Below are 5,445 nucleotides of genomic sequence, written 5' to 3' on the forward strand. Positions count from 1 at the left end.
CTTCAGTTCTTTAGGAATAAAAATACACAAGAAATCAGTATATAAACTATGCCTTTGTTTAAAAAATAAAATAAAGTATCGACAAAGAAATAGAATATACAAAGAAGAATCAAAGGGAAAATTTAGAACTGAAAAAATAACTGAATTCACAATACTGAAAATAACTGAATACACAATAACTGAAAAAATTAAAAAACACAAAACTTTACTTTCTGGATTCAAGAGCAGAATAGAGATGACAAAGGAAGGAGTCAGTGAACTTGAAGTTTGACCAGTAGAAATTACTCACTCTGAACAGGAAAAAGAAAAAAGATTGGAAAAAATGAACAAAAGCTTTAAGGATCTGTAGGACAACAACAAAATGTCTAAACTAATCAAAGTCTTAGCAGAACTGGAAAAAAGTGATGGTGCTGAAAGAATATTCAAAGAAATAATGGCTGAAAATGTCACAAATTTGGCAGATTATCTGATATAAATACACAGATAAAGAAAAACTGAGTATACCCCAAACAGGATAAATCCAAAGAAATCCAAGCCCAGACAAATTATAATCAAACTGCTTAAAACTAAAGATAAAGAATAATTGGAAACAGAAATTAAAAAAACAATTGCAGTAGTTACCAAAAAATGAAATAGGTATAAATGTAACAAAACATGTACAGAATCTAAATGCTGAAAACTATAAAATGCTGCTCAAATAACTGAAGAAGACCGAAATAAATGAACGTATTGTGTTGTATGAATTAGAAAAATTGATATAAGATGTCAAAGTTCCTCAGAGATCTATAGATTCACACAATATCAATAAAAAAACTTCAGCAGAATTTTTATAAAGACAAGGCGATACTAAAAGGAATGAGAGTATTTAATACCATTTTGAAAAAAAATAGTTGAAAGAATCACACTACCCAATTTTAGGACATATTAAAAAGGTAAAGTAATCAAGTCAATGTGGTATTGGTGAAGAGATAGATATACACAATTCTATGAAATCTAATAAATAGGACAGATGTAGACTCAAATAAATATGACCATTTGATTTTTTTTTTAAATGTGCAAATCCCACTGGGGAACGGATAGTCTTTCTAACAAATGTTAGAACCTCTGGGCTTCCATATGCATAAAAATGAACCATAACCTAAATCTCACATTTTATACAAAGACTAACTTAAAATAGTTCATAGATGTAAATGTTAAGCCTAAAACAATAAAAAAAACATAGAACATCTTTGTAAGCTGAAACTAGGCAAAGAATTCTTATAATCCACATCAAATCATAATGTATATAAGAAAACAAAATGATTAATAAGACTTCAGCAAAATTGAAAACTTGCTCTGTCAAAGACACCATAAAGAAAAAGAAAAGACCAGGTGATGATGGTAGGAAATATCTACCAATCACATATCTGATAAAGGACTTGTATCCAGAATATATATATATAAAACTCTGAAACTCAACAATAAGGAAACAACCATATTAAAAATGGGCAAAGAACTTGAATAGACACTTCATCAAAGAGTTTATGACAAATAAACACTTGAAAACATGTTTAACATAAGTTGCTATGAGACAAATGCAAATAAACACCACGGTGAGATATCACTACACATATATTAGACCAGCTGAAGTAAAAAAAAAAAAAATAGTGATAATACCAAAATATTGGTGAAGATGCTGAAAAACTGATTAGAAGATTCAGGTGATGACAGCCTGAACTCCTTTATGAAATTTCCATAAGTCTTTCATCCCATGTTTCACCCACTGACAATCACTGCTTGATCTGTTACTTCATTAGAGGTTATAAAATTGTGATTTTTCTACATTTATTTCTACATTTTTCTACAGTTTTTCTTATGAAAATAACTTGCTCTCGGCAAATTAGTGCTATTTAGTTGTCCTGAAATAGTTTGCACAGGAAAAGCAGAATAAAATTCTGAGTTCTTTTAATTGCTAATGTCAGAGTAAGGAGTTGATATCTTATTTTCTTCAGATAGTATCCAATGTTTTCTTTGGGATGGGGGGTGAGGGAGCGGGGATCTTTCTATTATTCTTTCAGTATCCTTGATAAATTCAGTAATTTTTTTTACATATTCAATGTGTTTCAATCACAGTTATTATTTTTCGATGCTCTATGTACTTTTGACATGATCCCATTAGTCTGATGGTTTTTTTGCTCACTGACACAACAATATAACAAAATCTCATCTTATTTATTTCCTATCTCAAACCTGGAATTAGCTATCTGCCCCCTACAGAAGTCCTGATCATTTTATGTAGAATAGTATTCAGAGAACTTTTGGGCATCATTTTGTACTGTTTATTATAGACTAATATAAAGGAAAAAATTTGTTCTCTTAATGTTGATTTAAATTAGTTTTATTATAATGTTATTTAAACATAAACAAAAGTAGAGCTATGTATAAATAAATGCCTTAGGCTTACAGTGCTTATCAATTATAAAACCTAAACAATAAACAACCAAACTAATAAATTAATAGCATTAATTTAATGTTATACTTTATATCGTTTTGCTGAAATTAAATTACTATTCACAACACGAATACAACTGCACAATGACATATTATTGAGTGCAGCTTGTATTACTATATGCTATGAGATTACTCACTTCCCCCACCACTTTATTCTAACTACCAAAAAATTGTATTATGTACAGCACACCTTGTATAGGACCATATAATTTACAAAGTCTGACTCCTTCAATCCTCCCAAAATTTAAAGTGGTACTATCTGGTGTCAACATGCATGTAAATAAAAAAAGAAATGTCAGCGCTGATAATGTGTGAAAGTGTTTAGTTATAAGGCGGTCTTCTAGATGACCCAGAATGTGCTTATGTTAATTTAGATCAGTTCCTTGAGAGATGGTCAAGTTACCATTAAAGCAAGAAGACTATGAGTTTTCATAGAAGAGGTTGAGGTGAGAGGGAATATAGCTCGTGACAAATTGTGACTCCAAATACATATGAGGAAGAAGAGACAGCAATATGTGGTTTCTAAATGGACCATAGCAAAACACTATTAGCCAAGATTACTGGGGGAAGTAAAGAGAGAGAAGTGAGCAAGCTACAAAACAAAGCAAGCTACAAATTACAAAGAGTTTATGACACCTAATTAACATTATTGGTCTTAGGGATAATACGAAATTGTAAAAATGCTGAAGCATGAATATAAAAACAATACTTACTACTTAAAATAATAGCACAAACAGCCGTTCTTAACATAGCATTAAATGTATTCCTTGAAATAAATATCGACCAAATATCTAAGAGACATATATGTTGGATGGTCCTCCACATTGTTGTCAGCCGAGATTCCCACAAGCCTCCTTTTGCCCTTGCCTGGGTGCCAACCTTGACTTATAATGGGAATTGGCAGCAATGTTTAAGCAGGGGAGTGAGATAATTAGTTTTGTTTGTTTTGTTATCAAGTGATCTCTGTGGTAGTGTAGACTCTACACTGTAAAAGATATCAAGTGGAGTAAAGAGGAACTTGTAGTAGAGAAATGGGTCAGGAGGCTATTGTCACACAGTCTTGTTTGTTGAGGTCCTCAGCTGAAGTGAAAATGGAGTGCAGAAGCTTTATTTGAGATTTTTGTTGTTATGATTTGGTGATTTCTGATTTCAGGATTTAATGAGTAAGTGGACACATAGGGACTAGTTAGGAAGGTGCTGCAGTAATTCAAGTAAAAGGGAATGTGAACCTGAATAAGGTAAGGATATTAGGGATGGTGGAAAAAGGATGAATTACACAGATATTAGGGGAGTAGAATTCTGAGAACATTTTGATGGACCAGATGTCTGGAGAAAAATGGAGGCGCAAGAAGAATCTTCAGGTTTTAAAAATTATCTACAACAACGTACCATTCACAAAGGTGATTGATGTAAAAACCCCACATCTTTCTCAGCTTTCTTCCTTCGGTGTTCTATTGGAATTGTCGCTGGTCGACCTTTCAAGTAGTATTTTCCAGAGTATCCAATGTAGAAACACATCATATATAGGAATACGCTCATAAAAATACCTTACTTCATCAACGAGAGAAAGTAGAGTAAATAAATAAGACCTACAGGGGCTGGCAAAGTACAGCCCACAGGACAAATCTGGATGCTGCCTTTTTATTATTAAATTTATTGGGGTGACATTGGTTAATAAAGTTATATAAGTTTCAAGTGTGCAATTCAATATGTCATATGTATATTGCATTGCGTGTTCACCACCCAAAGTTAAACTTCCTTCTGTCACCATATATTTGACCCCCTTTACCCTGCCTGGGTTTTTTTTTTTTTTGTCCTTTTAAATATTTTTTGCCTGTTTTTCAATGGCCTGCAATTCTTTTTTTACATTTTTAAATAGTTGAAAAATATTCCAAGAATTTTTCACAACACGCTAAAATGATATGAAATTCAAATGTCGGTGTCCATAAATAAAGTTCTGGAACACAGCTATGCTCATTTGTGTACATATGATCTATGACTGCTTTTGTGCTCCAACTGCAGACTTGAATAGTTGTGACAGAGACGCTATAGTCCTCAAAGCCTAAAATATTTACTATCTGGCCCTGCACAGAGAAAGCTCGTGGACCTCTAGTCTACTATGAGCCAGGTACTGGGCTAGGGCTTTCACATCGAGGCTCTTATTTTTTCTCAAAACCTTTAATGGTATATTAGGTTAAGAGATCTGGAGAAATTGTCTAGCTAATCGAGAACAATAACATGTTTTATTTTTAAGATATTCAAATTACTTAGGCACTGCTTAAAACGCTGCTATTCATTCCAAATGCTCATAGTACTAGAGCTAAAATTTCAGAATACAGTATAAGGACCTTTGCAAATGGAACCTTTTATTCACATCTCATCACTTTTTCCCCACCCATCACCACTGACTTTCTCACTGTTCTCCCATTTTGTGCAGACACAAGTTGAAGGTGACATATTCAAGAGATATTTAGTGTTCACTTTATTTAGGTCCCTTGTTCACCTTCCCTTTCTATGCCTTTCTTCACTCTTTCTTCTTTACTTGTCTACCATTACGGTATATAAAAAGAATGAAGGGAGGGAGGGAAACTGCAAAATACACACAGGTTTTACTGGGGAGAGGCATACCCTCTTATCCTCTGGTCGGCCTTAATTGGTCAAATCCTCGAGGGTAGGGCCGATTTTTTTAACGTCGTTCAACATCTATTAGAGATTCAGTGAGTGGCCATTCAGACATTGATTCCCCCTCCCCCTCTTCCTCTCTCTTGGGAAACCTGGAAAACGGAAAATCTTCCCACAGAAACTCCTTACAGGCGCGCCAAGATCAAGGATTGCGCATTTGGACTCGCCTGGCGCTGCAGCCCCCACTGTTCAGTCCGCTGGGTCTCTAAGCACAAACCCAGCGCGGGCTTCCAGAGCTCCCGCGCGCGCGCGCCTGCGCGCGCACCCCCTCTG

The sequence above is a fragment of the Pteropus vampyrus genome, unplaced genomic scaffold (genome assembly GCF_000151845.1).
Source record: "Pteropus vampyrus isolate Shadow unplaced genomic scaffold, Pvam_2.0 Scaffold63, whole genome shotgun sequence".
NCBI lineage: Eukaryota > Metazoa > Chordata > Mammalia > Chiroptera > Pteropodidae > Pteropus > Pteropus vampyrus.